The 24,622-nt window shown below is 48.0% G+C and overlaps 1 protein-coding gene across 1 annotated transcript in view; it reads right to left on the bottom strand.

Moving 5' to 3' along the window:
- Positions 1 to 22,421, bottom strand: part of TMEM200A (transmembrane protein 200A) — a 554,693-nt gene extending 532,272 nt beyond the window's left edge. The window contains exon 1 of the mRNA XM_069607383.1: positions 21,298 to 22,421. The gene's annotated coding sequence lies outside the window, so the exon portion shown is untranslated. The remainder of the gene's footprint in view (positions 1 to 21,297) is intronic.
- Between the last annotated feature and the right edge of the window lie 2,201 nt (positions 22,422 to 24,622).

Here is a 24,622-nt window from a genome sequence, read left to right as displayed (position 1 = left end):
GTGACACTATAAGGCACACTCGATGTTGTTGGGAAAATTTTCTAAATTAAAACTTTAACACAGTGACGCTATTAGGCACACTCAATGATGTTAGACGCACTTTCTACATTCAAATGAATGACAAATTAATGACTACCAATAAGGAGTACATAGTAGGAGACAGGGTCTACCTGTACAATTTTCGAAGGAACCAGACCAAAGAGTGGAAGTTCCTCCCCTCTTGGCACTGTGCCTTTGAAATTGTCAATAAAATCTCACCTGTCGCCTATAGGATCCACACCCCTAAAGGAAATGGTCCATATCAGTCAGTTGAAGTGCTGTCACACCAGACAGGCACTACAACTTATTGAAGAGCCCATTCAGGGTAGAACACAGGAACCATCTGAAGAATGAAAGGAAAGGATGGAAACCCGGATGGAAAGAAATCACACATTTACAGTAAAACAATTCATACTTTGAACGTATCAAAATTTGAGAAGATTGTGAATTGCTTATGTCAAGTTAAAAGCAATGTATAACTTGTTGTTTGGTAGTCAATTTGTTTTTGTCGATAATACTGGGGAAATAAGTACTGTATGAAAAACGTAACCTCTCTTTTACTCTTGGCAAATTAAATAACTCCTTGCATCTACAGCTTGTAGGTGGAGATACCAGAAAGGGAGGGGTCCAGGACCAAAACCCCAAAATCCAAAAAGAGTGGAGTGCAGACCAGAGCGGCACTCCCTCAGGACAGGAAAAGAGCAGACATGCTCTGATGCGGAAATTCATGGAGTGAACCAAAGGCAAAAAAAACATTTCAAAATCACTCTCTCCTTGCTCTTTTATCTGAGTCACCTGAATCAAAGATCCAGGGAGGGGAATCTGTGGGGTAAAATATAGTCCCTGAATGTCAGAAATAAAGAGGCCAGGCCAGGATTTAAGAGTGAAGCTGGCTGGCGCTATCCATTGGAAAATGCAGGTCAGTCCAAAACACTTCTTTTTTTGACTTAAGGCCAAGTGACATGGAAAGAAATGGGCCTAGTTAAAGTCTATTAAAATGGACAAATGGGCAACTGGAGAAAGACACTTACTGTTCACAAATGAACTGACATATAAATAGAAAGGCCTACTTGGAGTATTAAAGAGGACATTGGTTTCCCATGGTAAATAATGGCCTATGCGTGGACAATACTGAAGGGATACTCACGTCATTTCAACTGTTACATTAAACAAAGACATTGCATATGGACAGATGTATAAACTGCAGCAGTGCAAATGGGAGGAAAAGAAATAGTTGAGCATTTGGAGCAGAAAAGAGGAATAATGCATTTTCAATTTAGAAATAAAGTCGAATGGCGGACTGCTTTTAACCAGTAATACGAGATTTAATTTCAGCACATTTAAAAGGCATTTGCAAGAAAAAGACCTTTTTCGCTTTCATAAAGGAACACCAATTTCCCTTGCTAACTATGGCATATTTTGTATGCAGGAGATTGTTTCATTGGGCTCTGTTCTAATATTGTATAAAGAAAAGATTGTATTTATGATGAACAGGCCCTGGTGCAGCATTGAAAGTTGCAGGTACACAGTGGTTAAAGGTAATATTCTAGCCTTTCAAAATGGTAAACTGCAAACTTTTGTTCTTTCTGAGCTGAATTACCCCATTGAACTGTGAACTGAATAGTGTATCTGGATCCTGACCTTGCAGCCCTTTCAGTTGATGAATACCGGGGATGCAGGACTGGTTTCTAGTAAATGCTTAAATATACAGAGAAAGAGATTGAATTAGTGATGAATTGCTGATAACATGACTAAAAGAAATTATCTTTAAGTTCAGGCTCTGCATAAAAAGTGCATTACATCTGAACAAAGACCCTTTGAAAGTCTGACATGAAGACCTTTGGCTGGGCCCACCAAGGAAACAGGTCTGGAATTCAAACTAAATTCTAAGATATACAAAGAAGTAGATTGATAGATTATGGGAGTTGCTGATGGCATGTCCTGCAGAAGTGACATAAGGGTCAGGGCTTCCCATAAACAATGCTTTCAAACCAAGGAAGGAAAAGGTTAAGCTAAACATGGATAAACCAGATGGCTGGTCACCTGCTTTAAGGGGAATGGAAACTGCTTGTGGCTGATCTGAATGTGAAACTAGGGGCCATGTCATGCCCTGCCATTGATAAAACATTGGGTGTCCTATTGAGCCCACACCGGATTCAAATTAAAGGGGATGAAAAACCAGTAAGGACCCTGTAAAAACAAAATGTGTGTGATGTACACAAACTCAGTTGTGGGAAAAGTTATTATTCTGACATTTTCATACACCTGAGAAATGGGAAAGTTGGCAATGGTATAGATCATGAAATTAAGGTTTAAATTGGAAATGGTCCCATTTTTAGCTATTTTGGCGTAGCATAAAACCGCGATAAATGGTAGCTCCACCCAGGAAGGGTGTGCCGAAATTAAATTAGTATTGTCTGACTCACCATAAAATGTAGAGGTCAAAATATCTATATTCATGTGGTTATCTGAAAGATTAAGGGGGTGTCACCAGTTTCAGAACATAATATGTGAAATTCCCTGTCATTTTGAAATGATGTATATTTCTCCTGCCTCAGCCTACATCATACACTGGTCATATCAGCAGGCAGGGGCTGTGGTGGGGGAGTGGAAGGGAACAAGCTAGCCAATCCTGCTCATGGGAATTATGACCATGTTGGAGTGTCATCAATCCAATAAGAGGGTATGTTTGCATCAGACAAGACTTTTTGACTTGATTCCGGGAGATAGCCTTCTGCTGGACTATAGCGAGTAACAACTAGCAGAGAGACAAGGAGAGCTACCAAGACTATCCGGGTAATCCTTGCCTGGAGACATGGCAGCCCTATCTGAGAGAGGCCACTCAGAGAGGGATCTTGCTGTTGGAGAGGCCTGGCTGCCTACCAAAGAGGGTCCTAAAAATCTGGCTGTCATCCTGAGCAAAGTGCAGAGAGCTCCTATGTAAGTAGATATGCCAAAGCCATCACTTGCCTGGGGAGCCACCTCCCTCTATCCCTTTCTGTTAGTCGGGAAAAGGGGGGGGTGAAACTGGGTAGGCCTTTTGCACAATGTAGTCAATCCCATTCAAATGTATTTTCCCATAGAAAACCACCATCTCTGTTGGAAGTGAATTGTGTTGGGAACATTCTGCCTTAATCCTTTTCATTAAATTGTGGGAAGGGGGAGACACTGGGTAGACCCTTAGCACATTTGATTAAAGTAAATCAATTAATTCCCATACAGAAAATCACATGATGAGTGTTGTTAGAATTCAAAACTAACAAAGTTCATACTTAGTGCGTTAGAGCCAATATAGATAATAAAGACTTGGTTGACTGTTTTCTGAAACCCTTAACTCCTGTACGGAAGGGGGGAGGGTCCTTTATGCCAAAAGAAGTAATCCATAAAACACCACCTTTCAATTCAGTGTATAGGGTGCAAAACGAAATGTCCCATTCATTCCCATTCATTTTAAATCAGAATTACAAAGCATTGCATCTCATCTGTATGTGTGTTGCCAAAACAAAATGTTCTCATTATCTCTGACAAGAATTTTCAGGCATTGCTTCCCATTTTCATGTGTGTTGAAAAACGATTTCCTTTAAGTTCCTTTTCCCAACTATGCCTTTCAAATGAAAGCGTAAAAACAAATGTTCCCATTTATACCCTTGCCTCCTAAAACCAGAATCCCAAAGCAATGCCTGTTCTTTGAATGTGAGTTGCAAAACTATTTTCTACTGTATCGGGAAGATTTTCTATTTGTAAAATTGAAATTAAATTTGTCGTTGTGACTGCATGTTTCAAAATTGTACCTGTGTGGTTTAAATTACTGGATCGTTGTTGTGATGGGTGTTGTCACAGTATTGACTGCTTGCTTTCTTTGTCAAACCTTAAACAAATAAATAAATATATATTCTTACTGTACACCGGCCTGGTTCCTAGACCATTGGTGACACAGGGTATTTGTTGGGGTTGGGTGCGAGACGGGTTGGAGGCCTCACCAAAGCAAACTTGAAATAAAAAGTGCTTTATTTTGTGCCACCTTACTTGGGGGGAGAGGAACTCCCTGAGTTGAGTGTGACCGGGTAATAAACTGCGACAGGGCGAGGCAAAACTGTGTAGACCCTGGTGATTTTTGACTAAAAATATCACTTAATTAATTCCCTTAGAGAAAAACACCATATCCGTTTTAACCAGAAGTGTGAGGGGAAGCTGTTTGTTTTAACCCACTCCTTTTCATTAGTGGGGACTCTTCCATAAGTGGGAAGGGGGTAAAAGCGGTATACCCTTAGCTTATTAAACTAAAAATATAATTTAATTAACTCCCATAGGGTCAGCTACCACAGGGTTTGTAAAATTCGAAATTAACAAACATTATCCCAGTGCACAGTTAATTACTCTAGTCTTTATTGTAATTGGGTAACTCTGATGTTCATTTTAATGTGCGGGTGTCCCCAAACCGAAAATCCCAACACTCTGCATTCCCTGTGAAAACGAATTGTACCAAACAAACTTTCCCATTCATTCCAAATTCCCCAAACCCTGCATTTCATTTGAATGTATTTTGCCCAAACGATTTTCCCATTGAATTAATTTGCCAGACATTGCATTTCAAATAAAAAGCCCAAACAAAATGTCCATTATATTCTCACTCACTGTACCTTGCCTTCAAACCAAAGGGGTCATATATAGCTGATGCCTGCGAGTGGGGGTTTGCTGGGAGAGAAGAGCATTTTGATAATCCATGCCATCACTGTGTGTTATTTTAAAATGTTCTTATCTGTTAATGTGCAACGAAATACTATGTGTGTTTGGACTTAAAATTCAACCTGCGTTTGTTGTGGTAACTGAAAGTCTATGAAGAAATACATGTCAGTCAATTGATGCAAGTCATTTGCATTTGTGCGTATTGTGTCGTGCCACAGAATTGATGGCTAGGGTTATCATTAATTATTATTTATGGTGGAAATTTAAATAAATATGCACTATTATTTCTATACACTGGCCTGGATTCTAGCTTATTTGTGATACAGAGGGTATCTGCTGAGCGCATTATTGTGCGACACCTTGATTGAGGTGGGTGAGGGGGTACTCCCTGAGTTGAGAGTGACCGTCCAATGAATTGTGGCAAATTATCTTCTTATAATCACAAAACATTCACCACAACATGAATGCCAACACCAATTACACCTCCCGACAACTACGACTTCTCTCAACCACCTTCACTATCACACACGAAGGCAACATGCAGGGACTGGCTGAACACTTACACCCAATAAGAACTAACTAACAAATCTGGACCACACCCTACCATCATCTGCACATGGGCAAAAGGCACCAGCAATGCTAAGTGCCAACACCCAGTAAAAACTTGAACACTTGCTCACCCGCTTTGATGGCCTCTAGTAAAGTGTGGCGTGCATCCATGTCCCTGAAAAATTAGAAAAGGGCGTTTTCTTACACTAGGGTCTGCACCCCCCAGAAGCCAACAGGGCTCGAACGTGGTGCGAGCCAAATGTCTGGCTGTGGCTCGGCTCTGGGTTCTCTGGAATTCAAGAGCCAGATAAGTGAGCCAAACGTGTGGTCTTCTTCAGGTCCTTGTCATTAGTGTCTGAGGGGCTGTCGGTAAAGCCGGTCAGTAAGCAGTCTTTTCCAATGCCCTGACTGGCTGCTTTAAAGATGAGATGGCCCCAGAGATGAGGAATGGAGAGAGTGTGTACTGCTGTGCGTACTACAATTATTTCCTGCTGCACAGGGTTTGTCCTGCCTACATTGCCCTGCCTGGTACACTGGCAAATGGTCAGGGATGACCATTTGCCAGTGTACCAGGCAGGACAATGTAGGCTTTTGCCAGGCTGTGGCTCTGAACTAGCTGGGGAAACGTCACCCTTCATCCACCTCGGGCATCCGCACTCACTCAGTGCAACTTGTTTAAAAGATAGGAGGAAGAAGCGAGAGAGAAATATGATGAGAAAGGAGAGATGGAGTAGAACAAGATGCATCAAGGGAGAGTGACATTTGTTGAAAAAAAAAAGAAAAGGGGTGATTGCACATTGAGTTTCATCAGTGATGCGTGAACCAATTTGTCTTGAAACCGGACTGGTGTTATTGGGCCCCCCAGGCTTTGCCCCATTTGATAAACAGAGAGGGTTACAGTAACACATGCACGGTTTGTGCACCCTACTATTTCTACAGTGCACAGAAATATAACGTGAGTGACAACGTGTGTTATTGGGAGAAAGGTTCTCTAAATACTGACTAAAAAGCCAAAATAAAGTTAAGAAAAAAAAACTTTAAAAACATTACTTCCCTTTCAGGCTGGAGAGGCCAAACTATCTACACTGAATGAATGCAGATATAGGGGTATTACCAGTGCTTTAAATAGGCCGGACCTAGCTAGCCCTCAGTACCTGCACTCAGTGCTTTAAGTGGGATTAGAAATTTAGGTGGGGGCTCTCATTAGGGTGTGTGGCCTAAGTACGGATGTGCTTAGGCCACACCACCTATCGAGAACCCCCCCATCGCCTAAGGGGTGGGGGCTGCTAAAAGAATCTGAGATGGGGAACACTGGAATTATTACCTTTGATGCGCCCAGCCCCTCCTTTTAAACAAAAGAAGGGGCTATTCGCACCCAAGGTGCGACACCAGTGTGCTCCAGCAGACAGCCTATTCATTTAAGGAGCCCTGTGGTGGAATGCTTCAGCCACAGGCTCCTTGTATGAAAGTGCTGCCTGATGCTGATGGCTCTGTACTCTGAAACAGGGGGAGGGCTGGACTGCCCAGCTCTCCTTTTGTTTCCGAGTAAATAGTCATCAGCCAGCGTGAGGAACCCCGGGGTTTCATGCTGGGTGATGTCTATTTACTCAGAAACAAAAGGAGGGCTGGCATTCCAGCCCTCCTCCTGTTTCAGAGTACAGACCCATCAGGCAGCCTGCACTGCACCATTACACCTCGTGCTTGCAGATGTCTGCACTGCAGTTTACAAAAAAAGAAAAGGCAATGCCTTTTCTTTTCTTCTAAACCAAAGTGCTGACACCTGAAGGCAGCTCGTGTAACCGTGCATCCACTACACGGGCTGGTTCAGGTGTCAGCATGGCTGGGGCTAGCGGGGGGAGGGCCCTGGCAGGGCGCCGGTTATGGAGTCTTTTCAGGAGACTGCCGGGTCTGGGTCCCAGCTGGACCCGGCCCACTTAAAGCACTGCCTGCACGTCTTATTGTTCAGCATTTGAGTACCTGCACTTCTTAAAGTCTGAGAGAGAGTGCCGGTACTCTACAATATGGCGGGGTGAAAAGGAAAGCATTTAATTTCACTTTATCACAATGAATAACTATGCTTCTGCAGCGTCCACTCTCTCCACCACCCATAAGGCCCAAAATGTCTCCTTCAGGGCCCACGCTGCAGAACAAAAGGAGAGACAGACATACAGCTCCAGAGCTCTCAGCACACGAGGCGTGAAACACGGTTTAACTAAGTGGTCTTCACCTGTTATCACTGGTGTCCTTTGATGGAGCAGCGATTGATTTTTTAAGCTGTTTGTGATAAGCAGTGCAGTGCCTATTCAAATATGTAAATGTTTAAGTATTTGGAGTTTTCATTGAACGCACTGAAAACAAGCACACAACACCAATTACCTACCGACTTCCTCATGAGGTAATGAAAGCGAGCAAGAATAAAACTCCCCTTCTAAAGCTTAGTTTACAGCTATGATATCTTCTAGGTTGATAGGCAAAAAAGGAAACTCTCATTTTATACGCATATTCCATTTTGTTTAACACAATGCAGAACAACAAACGGGGAGGTTGTGTGAAAGAATCACAGATACACTGCTTTACAAAGTGTGGGATCCTTGTCAAATAATGTAATCCCACTGTGTATTGCCTGCAAAATGTGGGAGTTGTCAAAGCCTGCCATCTTTTATACATATGAATACTAGTGTCAGAACAGGTCAAGTCAGTCTGTGATTGATGGCCATCTTGCATAGATGATTGCATTAAGTGGAAACAATCACATTTAAAGGTAATGACGTAACAGTAAACTATTATACCAAGATTTTGGTTGGAAACACTGAGATGTTTCAGCTGAGCATGGCAGACTCCAGACTCCAGAGAGAGTTAAAGAGAGGGTGAGAGCATAACTGAAGTATCAGTGTGGGGAGTGAGAAATAGAGAATGAGACAAAAAGAGCGAGACACACAGAGAGTGAGCCCAATGGGGAACTAGGAAAAGGACACAGTGCGAGATTAATTGAAATGGGTGATTGAGCCTCAGCCAAGCTGCAGCCTGAGAGGAATTTTAAGCCGCTCCCAGCCCGAGTCCCGGCCTCTTAGAGACTAGATTGGGAAGTACCTACATTTCTGTTTTCCATTTAAATCACTGGTCATTGCAATAGGTCAGTGAGTTAAATGTTGGTCTCCCATGTTTGGGTTTTCTCCACAGCCAAGGATTCAGCCCGTCTTCTTTCTCACGCTGCTTGAGAACAATTAAAAAGGGCAATACTAACACGGATTAATTAAGTATTTAGAAGTAGAACTAATCTGACATGATGCATTGCACAAAAAAGTGATATTGTGCTTCCCCCCAGACCTCTTCCAGCCTCTGCGATTGCTGGGCAGTGAGGTGCAGACACATAACTGTAGTTTTAGTGGTTGCTGCCTTAATTGTCTACGTATTTCGAAACCTATCCAAGTTGAAATGGGGATCCGCTGGTCATGAGTAACATTCTTTTGAAGATTTCAATGAGGAACCTTGATTCGTTTTTACTTAAATCACCTTTTTCTTACAGACCCTCCAAAATGTTCCTCCAGATCAATGCCTATATCTGGGACTGTTTGGATTTGGCTTGTTCGGAGGCTCTTTGCTCGGTGATTTCATTGAAAGGAATGGATACAGCCTGGGTTCATTGAAGACTGAAGTTAGTCTCCCTTCTCCTGCCCAAAATATGGAGTACAGACTCGGTTTCCACAAACTAGCAGGATTACAAATTGGAGAATTGGGCAGGTCTTTAATGGTCAGAATATGGTTGACTTTGAGTTTCTACACTTTAAATATAAGCTCAAAGCAACTGAGATTTGTTGCTATAATGCTTTGAAGGAGCTTTTTGGTTTATTGTTTTCGCCGTTGAATGCTGCTATACATGCACCGCCGGCGATTTTCCTTCTTTCTAAGCCTGTACCTTTATCTGTGTCTACCTTGTATAAGCTTATTACACCTTCTGCGTCCCAGGTGGATCCACAATATGGTAGGGCAATATGGGAGTCTGATTTGAATAATTCATTATCAGATTTTGAATGGAATCGTGTGTGTTCGGGTCCTGTTAAGTATAAGGTGGATTTGGATTTGAGGTATACACAACAAAGAATTAACCACTACCTACACTGGTCACCGTTGAGAATTAAATCTTGCAAGTTAAGTGCTGTAAACACCTGTTGGAACTGTAATAGAGAGGTGGGTAGCACGCTCCATATGTTGTGGTTATGTCAAAAAATACAGATATTTTGGGATAGTGTTTTCCAGAGGATGGAATTAGTCTTGGGCTTACCTATACCTAGGGAGCCTCTCCTTGGTGTGCTAGGTTTGATTCCGTTGGGTATTTGATTGTCTAACAGCAAAATGTTCTGGTTATATAGAGCCCTTCTCCTTTAAAATTTTGGAAAAGTGATGCTTCTCCGAATACTGAGGATTGGTTGCAAGGTTTGTGCCTGCTATCCAGGAGAGAGAGGGTGTCCTTTAAAGCAAAGGAGCAACGTGACAAATATGAGAGGATTTGGGGAGCATTTAATGATCTCTATGCTTAGTTATCTATTATAGTCTAGGAGAGGTTTAACAATATTTTTTTTTTTATGATTTTTTTTTACTTTTATTTTTTATTTGTATTTAATTTTTTTCTTCTTTTCATCCTTTCTCTCTCATTTTAATTTCAATTCTTGATTGTTCTTTATGGATAAAGTTAATATGATGGAATTGCAGTATTCTTTGAACATTGTGTTATTGTATTACATTTTGTTGTCAATGTGTAATATTAAATGTATAAATAAAGTTTTTTTTAAAAAAATTCACCAAAAGCAGAATTTGAAAAGTTAACCAGAAAAAAATTGCATCTTTCCACGAGAACGTGAGATGGGACCAAAATATTAGAGGTTGTGCAACCCTCAACCTGGTATCTTGGCGAGCTGAGGAACTCATTTGCATTGCCTTTTCAGCATAATTCAACCTATTTTACTGTATATTATAAGGGGGACTCGGGGGGAACGCGAAGCGTTTCCACCCGGGGATGTTTTTGGCGCTGCACACGGCCAGCGAGTGGCCGTGGGGGCAGAGCGCCCCTCTGGGGGTATTTAAGGGGGCAGGGAAGGTTCGGGAGGCAGGCGACGGTTGGACTTGCCGATTGTGAAGTCCTGTCGCCTACTCCCGAGCCTTCCCTGTAGCTGGGCCTAGGGTCGCGCGAGGAGTGGAGGTAGGGGATAGCAGGGGTTTAGTGGCGGGGCTAGGTTTAGCAGGGTAGGGTGGAGGTGTGTCGGCGGTGCGTTTAAAAAAAAAGAAAAAAGAAAAAGGGGCGGTGTCTGCGGACTCCGCATATTTGGTGGTATCGTAGATAAGGTACCCCGCCCCCTCTTACCGGAGCCGCCGTGTGTGGGTTTTAGCAGGGCGGGCGGGTCGTGCCAGCCGGGGCCGCGGTTTTCGCTTGCGTGGTTTCGGGTTGCCTGGGAGGGAGTAGGAGCGCCTCTGGGAGCCGGGGAGGAGGCGCATCCCTCGTTGGGTGTAGTGTGGGCCTGGAGGGTTTTGAAGGATCCGGTGTCAGCCCCGCTTCGCTTGTGGCCGTGAGGGGGCAGTGGGCCGGCTGGGGGGGCCGTAGTTGGAGCCCGTGTGTGTCGGGCTTCTCTGGTCCTCGCGTGCGGTGTGGGCTTGCTGCAGTGAGGGGGCAGAGCGGTCCTCTTAAAGGGGCCGCTCTCTCTTTCCTGTAGTAGGCTGCAAGGCACTCCGGTGCGGCGGGTGGGCCACCAGGGGGCGGACTGTGGAGGTGGAATTGCATGGTGAGGGGCCCAGTTATATAAAAAAAATTTAAAAATTAAAAAAAGAAACACACAGCAGACGGGAAGGGAAGGGGTTTTGGTAGGGGTTCTCAGCAGCAGTGGTGGGTGGCGGGGCCCTGGGTGGGCTTATTATTATTAGCTCGGCAAGAGAGCCAGTGGGAGGGGTGATATATAGGTCTGGCGGGGTTGTTTAGGTGGGGGGATTGAAAAAAAAAAATTTTTTTTTTAAGATAACTAGGTTGTTTTGGGAGCGGAGGTTATTTTATCTCCTTTTGTATTTAGTGGATGGAGCGATTTGGTTGGGGGGTTTCTCCGTGCTAGGGGTTTTTTCTGGCCTCGGGTAGGTCCCGGCTCGGGGGCTTAGGTAGCAGGGTGCGGCAGGGGGCATAGTTGGGGTGCCAGTAAGGTTGGTGCACGATGGTGGGGCGAGGTGCAAGCAAGGAGGGGTTGGTGGATGCGAGGGTGCTGAGGAAGGCCCTGGCTATAATTAGCAGGGCAACTAAGGCCCAGCTGGAGGGGGCGATGGGCGAGGTCACGGGTGAAGGGGAGACAAGTGAGGTTAGGCCGCAGCAGAGAGCGGCAGCCGATGGGGCTCTCGCGGCAGTGGTGGCTTGCACCCCCGCAGCGGGGAGAGGGGAGGTTTGGGAATCCAGGGGCAGGAAGATGAGGAGGGAGATAGACAGGAGGGCGTCCGGGGAAGAAAGGATTTCGGATGGACAGCCACGTGGGGAGGGAATGAGGGATAGCACTAAGGGAGCAGCGAGTGCGCAAATGGAGGTGACTCAAAGGAACCACGGAGGGGCTATGGTGGAGGTGCAGAAGGGGATGCAAGGGCAGCGGGGAAGAGGGGGGAAATACCTACGGAAGAGTGCGGGTGAGAGACGGAGAGGGAGGTCCCCGTCAATTGAGGTGGATAGGGCGGAGTGCGGAACGGCCCCCCCCGGTTAGGGTGAGTGAGGGCGGAGGGCGCTGCTCAGCCCCGGCTGGTCAAATGGAAGTAGAGGGTTTGAGAGCGGACCCTACTCGGTCAGCGTACGGAGAGCCTAGAGGGTGCAGCACGGCCCCTGGCAATGAAGACCCCAGGTTGGAGTTCGTGTGCCTCGCCCGAGAGAAGAGGACCAGGCAGGGGTTTCAGCGGCCCCGCCGAGAAGACGTCGAAGGAGTGGCGGGGTGGACACCCCAGGCTCGCAAGAGGATGAGCAACTCGACTGGGGCACGAGCTCGCAGCCACAATGGTATTTGATGGGTGATGAAATGGGTTTGGAGGATTATGTGGGGCAGTGGGAGGTGGATGGCGATAGGCAGGCGGTTGAAAGGGGGAGGATAGAAGAAGTTGGGCTTGGGATATGGAAAGACAGGTGCAGGGGGGAGCGGGGGGCAAGCGGGAGGGGGAAAGGTTGGCTGGGTGAGTCTGCTAACATGTTTTGTCCCCGCAGTAGGAGCCCTTTAAGGAAGGAGATGAGGAGCATTGGTGTGGATGCAAGGCAGCAGACGGCGGGTGCAGAAAGAGGTGAGCGGGAAAGGGAATGGTCATCTGGATGGCAGAGAGGGGTCCCAGGAGGGGAGACGGGAAACGAAGGGTCGGGTTTGCAAGGGCTGAGGAAAGAAGTTGGTGTACAGGCCATTGGAGCCTTGGGGGTTGAAAAGAAAAGGAGGTTGAAGTGAAAAGAAAGGAAAAGAAATTGCCATACATGGGGATAACAAAACCCTTGGGGGCGCACTTGATGGCTGCGACCAGGGAGAAGATTCAGGCGGGGGAATTTGTAGACGTTTTTAAATTGCTCCATAGGGAAGTGAGAGCTAAGGAGGGGTCTAAAGAAGAGGAGAGGGAACTGGCTGCGTGACCAAGTGTACCGGTGACCATTGAGAATTGGATGTCGGCATTTATCATTTATGCCAGTGTTTATTGTGAAAAATTTCCTGAGCGTTGTGTGGCCCTACTTAAATATATGGACGTAATTAGGAAGGCTTTCACGAGTTTTGGGGGTTTTGCATGGGTGAGGTATGACGAGGAATTCAGAGCGAGAATGGTGGAGGACAGTCAAGCGGTCTGGGGAGAGATAGACATGGACCTTTGGCTGCAATGGATGGCTCCAACGAGGCCTGCCCCGACATTGCACACAGCAAGTGGGCTGCCGTTGCCCTTCCGGCCCTTTCTTGGTCGCCCTGCCCATGAAGGGGCGGGGGGAGGGGGCAGAGGGCAGTCCTCAGCGGCATGTTGGGCGTTCAACAAGGACGGCTGCACTAGGACCCTGTGTAGGTTCAGGCATGAGTGTAGCAAGTGTGGTGGAAAACACCCGCTTACGCAGTGCTTCCAACAGGGAGACAGGGGGAGGGGGAGAGGTTCGGGCAGAGGGGTTCTGGGGAAAGGCTTTTACGCCAATTAAGGTGGGGGTTCTGCAAAAATGGTTGCAATTTTATCCGGATAGGGATGGGGCGAAGATTTTGAGTGAGGGGTTCAGTCAAGGTTTCAGATTGGGGTATCAGGGCCCAAGGGTGCGCCGGTGGGCTGAAAATCTGAAGTCAGCCAAAGAAAATGTGGAAGTGGTAAGGCAAAAATTGAGCAAAGAAATAGCGGCGGGCAGGCTCGTGGGGCCATTTGATGATCTGCCGGGTGACCTAGTAATATCCCCATTGGGGGTGGCGCCCAAGAAAGCCCCAGGGGAGTTTCGGTTAATACACCATTTGTCGTGGCCGGAGGGCATGTCGGTGAATGACTTCATTGCCCCCGAGGAATGTGGGGTTGTATATGCAAGTGTTGACCAGGCAGTGGAGCTGGTAAGGAAGGAAGGGCGGGGGGCCTTCATGGCCAAGTGTGACATCAAAGCGGCGTTCAGGTTACTGCCGGTGCACCCGGAGGATTTTTGGTTGCTAGGTTTGCAGTTTGAGGATCGCATATACATAGACAAAGCCTTGCCAATGGGGTGCGCAATTTCCTGTGCGCTGTTTGAAAGATTCAGCTCATTTCTACAGTGGGTTTTTTCATTTAACTCGGGTTGGGAGAGTGTGCTGCACTATCTGGACGATTTTCTGTTCATTAGCGGGGCAGATAGAGAGGGTGAGTGGAGAGGGATGCTCAAGTTGTTCCAGGAGCTAATGGAGGAGTTGGGTGTGCCGTTAGCAGAAGACAAAACAGAAGGGCCTGCAGTGGTATTGACATTTTTGGGAATTGAACTGGACTCAGTGGCTATGACCTCACGCTTGCCGCACGACAAGGTGAGCAAACTGGTGGTGTTGCTGGAAAAGGCAGTGGGGGCCAAGAAAATGACGCTGGTTGACATGCAGAGATTGGTAGGGCATCTGAATTTTGCATGTAAGGTGGTAGCCCCAGGAAGGACGTTTTGTAGGAACATGGCGAGGGCTATGGCGGGAGCAAAGTGCCCACATCACCGGATAAGAGTATCGGGGTCAGTGCGGGAGGACTGCCGAATCTGGCTGCGTTTTTTGGAGAAGTTTAATGGGGTGTTAATGTGGTTGCAGGGGGACCCGGTGACATGGGAGGTACAGATATTTTCGGACGCAGCAGGAGCGGGGGGTTTCAGAGTGTTTTGGGAGGGAAAATGGTGTGCGGAGAAATGGCCTGAACTGTGGTTGAAGGAGGGAAGGAGTATAGCATTCCTTGAGTTTTTCCCACTGCTGGTGGCATTGGAACTGTGGGGGAAGGATTTGCGGGATAGGAAAGTGAATTTCAATGTGGACAATGAATGCGTAGTCCACGTGGTAAACAGGCAGTCAGCAAGGGATCAGAGGGTGGCAAGACTCATGAGGGAGTTTGTGCTGAGATGCATGGAACTGAATGTGGTGTTTAAGGCAACACATGTGCCGGGGAAGGATAATGGCATCGCTGATGCATTATCTCGTTTTCAATGGCAGAGATTCCATGGATTGGCTCCAGAGGCGGATCAGGAGGGGCAGCAGATTCCCGAAGAGCTGTGGAAGATAGGAAGATGAGAGCGCTGGCTTTGGTGGAGGGTTCATTGGCTGGGGCATCTAAGGAGGCATACAGGAGGGCATGGGAGGATTTTATTGGGGGGGAGCATGTAGTTGGAAGGGCAGATGGGATGCGGAAGAGAGGAGGAGGGACGATGTCGTGAATTTCCTCCTGAGGTGTATGGACAGGGACTGGTCAAGAGCGACTATAGCGGGGAAGTTAGCAGGAATTGCTTTTTACGGGAAGTGGTTTTGGGGTTTTCAGCCGAGTGGGGGGGAAATGGCGAGTAGGATGTTGGAAGGATGGGCAAGGGAAAGTAAGAGGGACAAGGACAGGAGGAGGCCGATATCGGGGAAATTGCTGCAGAGGTTGGTTAAGGCAGTAGGGGGGATTTGCTGGTCGGTATGGGAGGGGGAGCTGCTTACGACATGTTTTACGTGGTTATTTTTCGGGGCCTTTCGGGTTTCGGAGTTGGTGGGGGGAAAGGGGGATCCGGGGGTCTGCAATGAGAGGATGTGCACATTACAGAATTGGGTTTGGACATAAGGATTAATAAGTCTAAAACGGACCAGAAGGGAAATGGTTCCTGGGTTGTGTTGGGGCGGGGGAGTAAGGATTTATGCCCAGTGCTGGCAGGTAGGTTGTGGAAGGAGCGGTGTGGGGCGAAGACAGGCTTGGTGTTCAAGCATGAGGATGGGTCATCGGTTTCAGCGGCACAAGTTTTGGGGGTACTGCGGAAGTCTCTGCGGGTGTTGGGAGAAAAGGGTGAGGATTTTGGTACACATTCATTCAGGATGGGCGCAGCATCGGAGGGAAAGAGGCTGGGTTTCGCGGAGGATAAGGTGAAAAGTTTGGGGCAGTGGAAGTCTGGGAGATACAAGGGGTACATCAGGGATTTTTCATAAAGGGGATTGTTGAAGGAAGGGGGCATAAGTGGGCTGACAACAACGTGGGGTTGGTATTGTATTGTGGTGGTAATTTTGTACTTTCTTTTTCAGATGCTGTGCGAAAGGAGGGGGAGTTGGCGCAAGTGTGGATTGTCGGCCATTCAATTGTTAAATGTGCTGGGAAAGAAGCAGAGAAAAGGGTTCTGGGCAGGAAACTGGGGTGTAGCTATAAGGATGTGGTGGTAAGATGGCACAGGTTAGGGGGCCTGTGCTGCGACCAGTTGCTGCCTATGCTGGCAGGGTTGCTGGAGCGCTATGGGGCGCCGGAGGTGTTGATCATTCACGCTGGGGAGAATGACTTGGTGAGGGATACAGGGGTGGCCCTGCTAAGGAAAATGAAAAGGGATTTGGTTTGGGTGCGGGAAATGTGGCCTCAAGCGGAGGTGTTGTGGACTAAGTTGTTGCCGCGTAGAGTATGGAGGGGAGCAAGGAGCGAGGGTGCTATAGAGCGGGCTAGAAAGGGGATCAACAGAGAAATGGTGAAGTTTTGTGCCTCTGTGGCAGTACAGGTGATGGATCATAAGTAAATAGTGTATGAGGGCTTTATGATTTTTAGGGAGGATGGGGTGCATTTGTCGGTTTATGGGAACAATCACTATTTGGCGGACTTGTGCTGATGGCTGGGAGATTGGTTGAAGAGGTGGAAATAAAGTGAAGTGGGGGGGAGGGTGGGGGAGAAAGAACACCTCGGGGGAGGGTTTTTCTGGTGCCGGGGCATGGCCCCTTTTGATGTGGGGGGAGGGAAGCACAATGGGGGAATGACACGGGAAAGGAGGGGGTGGTGCTGTTTGCACAAGCGGGCCACCCCGTGGGAACAGGTATTGAGCCTGGAGGGGCATGGCCCCAAGGAGAAAGCAGGACGCCTGGAAAAGGGGTAAGGAGATGGTAGGGTCCAAGGGACAGTTAGGGAGGAAATGGCTTTATTTAATTCTTTAATTGTTGGGGGATATGAAAATGTGTAATTAGTTAATTGGTTGTTTAAATATTTCGTTAGTCTGTAAGGCCATGGAGCCAGGTAAGCGTTAATTGTAAGCTTGGGCCTGTCACATTAAAGCGACCTTTTCCACTTTTAAATGAGTCTGGGTTTTTGTGCAGTAAGCCAAAAGGGGGGCCCCGGGGGGAACGCGAAGCGTTTCCCCCCGGGGAAGTTTTTGGCGCTGCACACGGCCAGCGAGTGGCCGTGGGGGCAGAGCGCCCCTATGGGGGTATTTAAGGGGGCAGGGAAGGTTCGGGAGGCAGGCGACGGTTGGACTTGGCGATTGTCCCGCCCTCCCACCCCTTCATTTTGGTTTAGGGGGGTTTGGTTTATTAAAGGTGGGGGGAGGACCATTGGAGGTTGGTTGGTTGGGGTTTTTTTACGTCCCGGGGCGGTTTGTGAGGGAGTTTTTTGGTAGGTTAAGGGGCGACTGGCTGGTAGTTTTGTGTGACAGGTCGGGGCAGTAGAGAAGTTGTGATGTAAATTTATGTTGCTGATGTGGCAGGTCAGTCTGGCTGCAGGTCATAGGAAGGGGGAGATTGGTGTAGAGGGGAGTATGAGGGGTACTGAAGTGGGTCTGGGTTCCAGGGGCATGGCCCCTTTTGATGTGGGGGGAGGGAAGCACAATGGGGGAATGACACGGGAAAGGAGGGGTGGTGTTGTTTGCACAAGCGGGCCACCCCGTGGGAACAGGTATTGAGCCTGGAGGGGCATGGCCCCAGGGAGAAAGTGGGACGCCTGAAAAAGGGGTAAGGAGATGGTAGGGTCCAAGGGACAGTTAGGGAGGAAATGGCTTTATTTAATTATTTAATTGTTGGGGGATATGAAAATGTGTAATTAGTTAATTGGTTGTTTAAATATTTCGTTAGTCTGTAAGGCCATGGAGCCAGGTAAGCGTTAATTGTAAGCTTGGGCCTGTCACATTAAAGCGACCTTTTCCACTTTTAAATGAGCCTGGGTTTTTGTGCAGTAAGCCAAAATTAAGATCTTATTTATGTTAACCTTGCGAGGATTCAAACCAGCCACCTGCACATCACACAGATCCCAGCAGTGAGCACTTAACCCGCTGAACTAGGTAACCCACTATTTCTCCTTAAAGTTGCATACCACCGCATTAGTGAATGAATTGGCTCTCGGGGTTACATTACTTATTATCAGACTTATTACAGTGCTTAGAAGCAGCAGGGATATCTCCTGGACCACGCCTAAACATAATAATAGTAGTGTTTTTTGTTTTTTAAACAAAGAACTGGAGGGGACAGTTAAGGGGAGTGGGTAGGTATCCTAATGAATGTTTGTTCTTAACTGCAATCGTTATTAAACAGCATAGTCGCGGGAGGATAGCTCAGCAGCAACCTGCTCGCCTAGGAAGCAAGACAACACGGAGCAACACAGGTTCGAGCCCCGGGCCCACGCTTAGAAACCTCTGGGTATTAAGTGCGTTATAAATAACCTATCATATCATATCATACTGTGTTGCAATCAGGTAGCTTTCGAATTAAAAGGACAACTCTGACATGTTCCAACCTGCACTTTTCAAGTTCATATTTCAGCAGGGCTCAATCGACCTATATCCTACTGAGGTTCATAAATTAGGTAATATTACATTTGGTACTAATAGCACCTTCTTTTACAATGCTTACAAGCAAAAGAAGTGAGGCATGACGCATTATACATACAAATGATACGATAATATTGTACCTGGATTCAGGAAAGTTTAGGCAACAGCAAAATCAAAACCTGGATTTTTTTGCACAAATGATAGACTTTATTAACATAAAGTAAACAAGTGGACTCGCAATAAGAAGCTCCCAGTCTTGGGCATTCCGTTTGCCTCACCTGCACAGACAAACACTACTCAGTTGTACCGTTGAAATGTAGCCAAATCAGACGTGAAATAAGTAACGCAGCGGGCACTAGTGGAAATGTTGCACTGCAGCTCACGTTAGCAGCAATGCGCACAGATTTAATCTGACTATATAATGTATGAAATAGACTCATGGCACTGGATCTAGATACTGGTGGAGATGACATATGTTGGGCAACCATGATATGAGCTTTACCTGACTTTCAGGGTGTTAAGTCTCCAGATTTACTCTACAAATCTTTTTGATGGTAAGTGCAGTGGACCAGGGGCACTTTTTTCACTTAGCTCCGCTGCATCCAGAGGACCACATCAATATATCTATGCCTGCCATGTAAACTTCAAGGGAGAGTTTTTGCATCTCCTATTTGCGGTGCCGCGCTGGTGCAATGCAAAAAATAGCCTGGGAGCCTCACCAAATATTTAACCTCTGGCCTCAACAAACCCCGAGACATCCGTGCCTGTGGCCATCTACCCCCTGGAGTACTAACTCCTTGCTTTCATTAATTGGGGGTGGGGTGGGGGGGTGATGTGTGGGACAGGGAAAGGGGATACTACCAATCAATGAGGACCAGCATGGGTACCTTTGCGGCTGAGAGTGCCACCAGGGGATAAGCTATAAATAAGACCAAATAACATCACGCATGCACGCCTACATTCACTATTCCATTGGGGAGATGGTAGTCCAGTCGTATTTTCCCGTTGAAATATGGCACTTGTTATAAATCAAGGACAAGTCCCAGAACACACAGTGCGGTCATAGTCGTACTTCCAACTCTGGGCCTACATTTTACAAAGTGGCATGTACTTGTAAAAGGCTGCCAAACCTGCGTGTGCGATCATCACATGTTCCCTGCTTGGGAGGAACGGTCTCAACCGAACCCACTTCTGATCCCAAATTAGAAGCAAGGCAATGAAGTCATGATACGCTCGTCCTTCGGGCATAAGCCAGTATCGGACATTCTCCCGCCATAAGCCATGGAGAAGGCCGCTTTCCCGATGCTGCTTGGTCGGGTGATCGATCTAGCTCGGCGCGTTGTGCGCTTCCATGAAACAGATCAGACTGGGGGGGGGGGGGTTCGCCTGGCATTCATTCACTCATTCATTCCGAAGGCAATGCTCACGTGTGATGTTACGCGGCCTTCCTCGGGAGAGTGTGGAGGCTCGGGGCATATCCGCCTCCGCCCCGGCTTTGTAGCCATCCAATGAATCTGGGCCGATTTACAGACATTGCCCAATCGTATTCGATCGCATTTACATGCCAATCTTTGCGGCACGACTATGAAAGTATGAGGAGTGTTGTTGTTTATCGTGATCAGCCACACCCACGTGTTCTTAATGACCACTGAGCAATAACTCATCGGATCTATTGCCTTATATCTTGAAATTAGCACGGTTGTCAGCACGTTGCCTCGCATTAAAAGCAATTGCACAGGTATTTTGAAACCTAAGCAAAGGCTGGTTGGCATTCTTAAGAGGGATGCCGTAGAGAAATAGCGCCGGGGTGGAGTTAAGAGGTACCATGAATTAATTGCCTAGGTAAATCGCTTGTAGGATAATGATGGTGTGAAGAAGACTGCAGCAAAATCCCCGGGTCTGGGGTTGGGGTTGGGGGGGGGGGCGTGTTCCGGTGAAATAAGTATACCAGGCAGTAAATCGATTCTATGCGTATGTTAATTACATAAGGGCTTAAGTCAAAATAATATATGGACTGTGTATTGTAATGATGCCGACGTTGATATCTAATGTACATCCCGATTATTTGAAATCTATTTCAAGATATTGCAAAAAAGTTAAGGCTGTAATGCAAATAATCCATTTGTCCAGTCCGCCACTGTTTCCGGTCCGATACCCGCGGCAGCCGGCATTGGGACTGTAGCTCCCCCTGCAGGTAGGCCTCACTTTAATAAGCGGACGCCGACACTTGCGCGTTGTGCACTGAAACCAGAGGTTCTGTAGTGACACTGGGGCGCCAGGTCCTCCTTGCCGTTCAACGGCGAGATCAATGACCCGGGGTGAAAGAAACACGGGGTGGGGGGTGGGGGGGGGGGCTTGTCTTGCTCAATGCAACTGTCACGATGTAAGAATGAAAATGGTCTACGCAGGCAAACGCACAATGCACACGGGTGCCAACATCTTTATCTTCTCTTCGCAAGTGAAAGACCGTATGCGGGTGGGGTATATACTCTGGCCTTTACACACTTGTGTATAGCACACAAACAACATGTCTTACTCAAGTTGCGCCGAAGACTTGGAAGCAATGGTATGAGCGGTGCAACTTAAATGAAAAACGCAGTTTGCAAAAGATACGCGGGAAATGGCTGGCTTCAAACATGTTTGCCTCGCCCCTCCCCCTGCGAAACGGCATATGACGTGGGCGAGCAGCAGTGGCTCGGCGTGTATTGGCCAGTTCACAGGCGTGACATTGGCTTTGCGACGCAACCTGTTGGACACTCTAAGGCCGGACATGCCATGTGGCTCCGGACATGCAATGTGTGCTTTTCGGTCAGACATCAGCGCCAGTTACTTACATGTGCTCCAGCTGGCCGGTCTTCCCCGCCTACTGATCCCTCGTGGCCCCACAAGAACACCTGCATTCGGCCCCACGGTGGGGCTCATTCAATCATCACTGGAGACAGTTGTCACTGCGGGTTTCCTTTGTTCGCCACTGGGTCTTAATGGGGGGTGTCGCTTCCAGCTCCTTCACTGGAACTGGCTCTGTCCCTTCTGATGGCGGGTGCGGCCGTGACGCGTCCTCCCAGAGTTTCTAGACCCCTTCCAAACGAAGTAGCTGTCTGCGCATAAGAGACTCCAGTGGGTCCGCACCCTGAGGGGGCGCAGGAGAGCACCCTCGGTTTCCTGCTTCAGGATGGATGCCCACAGCACAGACTCTGTCCCCAGTCTGCTAGCGAAGTGCAAAGCAACAAGTCGGGTACGCTTTGCCTCGAAAGCAACAACGGCTGCAAGCAAGCGTCGAATGCAAAACTTTCCAGCAATACAAGTTGCATCAGATAGTGTCCTTTTCTGTACCCTAAGCTCCCCTCTATGAACATGGCACGACAAATGCAGTAATGACATGCACAGCGGGCGCTCCCAGAAGCTTCTCGGACATCGCGGTGGGGTAGAAACACCGGGGCGTTATAATCGCACATCCGAACTCGCCTCCTGGAGCACTTGCCTTAGATAGAGGGATCCATCATCAAGTTTCGGGCTGAATGCATGCCCCATCGGTAGCCTCGCTTACTGTTGCCCTGGCCCCGATCACGCAGCAGTAGCAGCCTCCTCCCTTCTTGGCCACGGTCTTGATTCCTGATGTTGACAGCTCGGGAGCCAGCTGCGCTTACCGCCTCTCTGCTGCTGCTTCCCTGCACTGGAGGCTCCCAGTTAAAGCACAATAAGGGGAGGAGCGCAGCTGGGAAGAGTGGGAGGCAGACGCCAACAACACCAGTCTGCACTAGCAGCCGCGCAAAGGCAACCTGGTCCTGCATGCTCTCCCGACGGAGCGTCTATAATGGCTGCAGAAATGCCCCCTGCCATTACCATAGCAGACCCTTTGCTGGCTCTCCTGGTGAGCACGGGGCAGTACCGCAGGGCTCCAGCACCCCACGCACTTCTAAGCTGGCACGGAGCTTCCGCGCCGTCAGGAGCAGGACAACAAGCCAACCATGAAAGAAGGCATGTCTTGTGTCAGCAGTCTTAGACGGGAGTTTTTAGACAATTGGCACTGCAATTGAACATTTTCAACTGAAAGTCCACATAGACCTACAATTCTATACCAGGTGACCATTTTTACACAATTTCTTTTTGAGTGGGGCCATGTTTATTATGGTGCAGCATAAGAAGGATATGTAAAATGTATCCCTTTCCACTTTTGTCATCTGCTTTTTAAACCGCATCGTATTTGCATTTATTTCTGAGGCGCACAGGAGACGCAGAACGGAATTCCCGCTTCCACCACCTCACAAGCATTTACGATAAGGTGACATTTTCATGCTGGCGCACATGCGTTGGATTTGTATAGAATTGACCTGCTTTTTACACCAGCTATACGCAGACAGATTCCAAAGGTGTCAGTTGCAAGCACCGCTTGCCATGCGTAAATGGCAGTAAGCAGTTACTCGGTTTGCACTACAATTGAAAAAGATAAGGCGCCCAGGGGTGCCTTTACTCCTTTGTTTTGCACTTCATAGTGCACATGACTAACTAGCAGGCAAAGGACCCCTTTCTAACATTATTCCTCCACGCAATGTAGCTTTTCAATAGAAGGACCTCCTGTATTTTTTAAAGTGCTAAAAGCACAGTGCTGTACAACCAGAGCTATTTCAGGGTATCATTAGTTTGCATTCAAGGACTTGTAGTTTTCCATTCAGTATGTGGAAAATAAAGGTACAACAACATTCTTTCGGCTTAACATGTGCCTACCTGGGGACCCCCATGTCACAATTAAGAAAACTCCAATGGAAACAAAACACTGCTGGGAGGCAGCTCCTTGCCTTAGGCCCTAGAGAACAGATCACACCTGCCCTCCATGTCCTTCACTGGTGTGGTGTAGAAGAAAGCATAAAGAGGCGTCATGACGCGGCCATGTGAATGAAGGAGGCACAGCCCTCCAAAACAGGAGGAGTGCCAGTTACACGCTACCAGTGGTGTACGCGTCATTATTGTGTGGTGCGACCGGCCAGTTAGTCCTGGCCTGCAGGTGCATCCCTTTGGCGACGAACCGACAAACACGCACAGCCCAGCCAGCAGCTGCTACGTGCAACACAGTAAGCAATTCTGTGGCCCTGGTGGTGAGCGAAGTAACCAGCCATCAACTCTTGCACTTCCCACCACAACTGCCGCACGCAGCGCGCTGGCAGCACCTCACCTGAAAGGATGGAACATCTTGCTTGGTGCAAGATACTAGGGGCACTGTCGCACAGTGCTAGTGACTCACCTAGTGCTTGGCCTCACCAAGCAACGCGCCAGGGGCTAGACACATCCACTCCCCCATGGTAACGTGGTGCTAGGTGCTCCATCGCAGGAGTGGAGACAAACCAAACGAGCTGGGAAATAAACCGTTCCTTGGTATGTTTGCACCAAGAAGAGGGGCAAGTTTAGCAGTCCTGCCAGCCCAAATAAGTGCGACATGAAGCGCTGCACGTGCGAGCCAACGCTGTCATCTTCCACAGCATCCTGAAAAGCAGGGACTGCAGGAGAAACCTGGTCAGCCACAAAAAGCGACTTCAGGGCCATCAAGCTGGGTATGGCCCCCTAAAAATAATATAACAGAGGGTACCCTGACCCAAGGCCAGAACATAACATACCTGAAGGTGCCCCCCACCAACAGACTTGCAGGGCTGTACCCACAAGGCAGCCAGAGGAGTAAAGAGGGGAATACACAGGAAGTGCAAATCCCCACCAAGCACGCGCACGATACGCCAGTGACCCACCGCAAAAAAGTATGCAGAAGGTGCCACAAAGCCTGCCACATTCCCCAGATCCTACCAGTCTGCAGAAATGCCCACAGGTCACCAGGAGCGCCACCGTGTACACATATGTGGCAAGACTCATCACAAGGCTTGTTCATGAAACCATACGACCGCCACGCAGTGGGTGCTGCCCTCAAGTGGGAGCTGTGGTTGCAGCAAATCGAGCTGCACCTAAAGTCAAAGAAAATGGTGGCAGGAAAATAAAAACGCACATTCCTCATGTTGAACTTGGGAACACTGCAATACCCTGCCAAATAGAGGCCCGGAAGATGACTACTAAGCGGCCAAACGGCGACGCACCAGGCGAGGTCGGGCAGGGCAGGAACTGGAACCCCCCTCACCTGCAGGCAACAACGTAAAGAGCTCTGGGGTGAATGGAGAAACT

Source organism: Ambystoma mexicanum, chromosome 4q (genome assembly GCF_040938575.1).
Source record: "Ambystoma mexicanum isolate Mex_15411 chromosome 4q, UKY_AmexF1_1, whole genome shotgun sequence".
Taxonomy (NCBI): domain Eukaryota; kingdom Metazoa; phylum Chordata; class Amphibia; order Caudata; family Ambystomatidae; genus Ambystoma; species Ambystoma mexicanum.
Note: the sequence above shows the minus strand (reverse complement) of the source record. Positions and strands in the feature narration are given on the sequence as shown.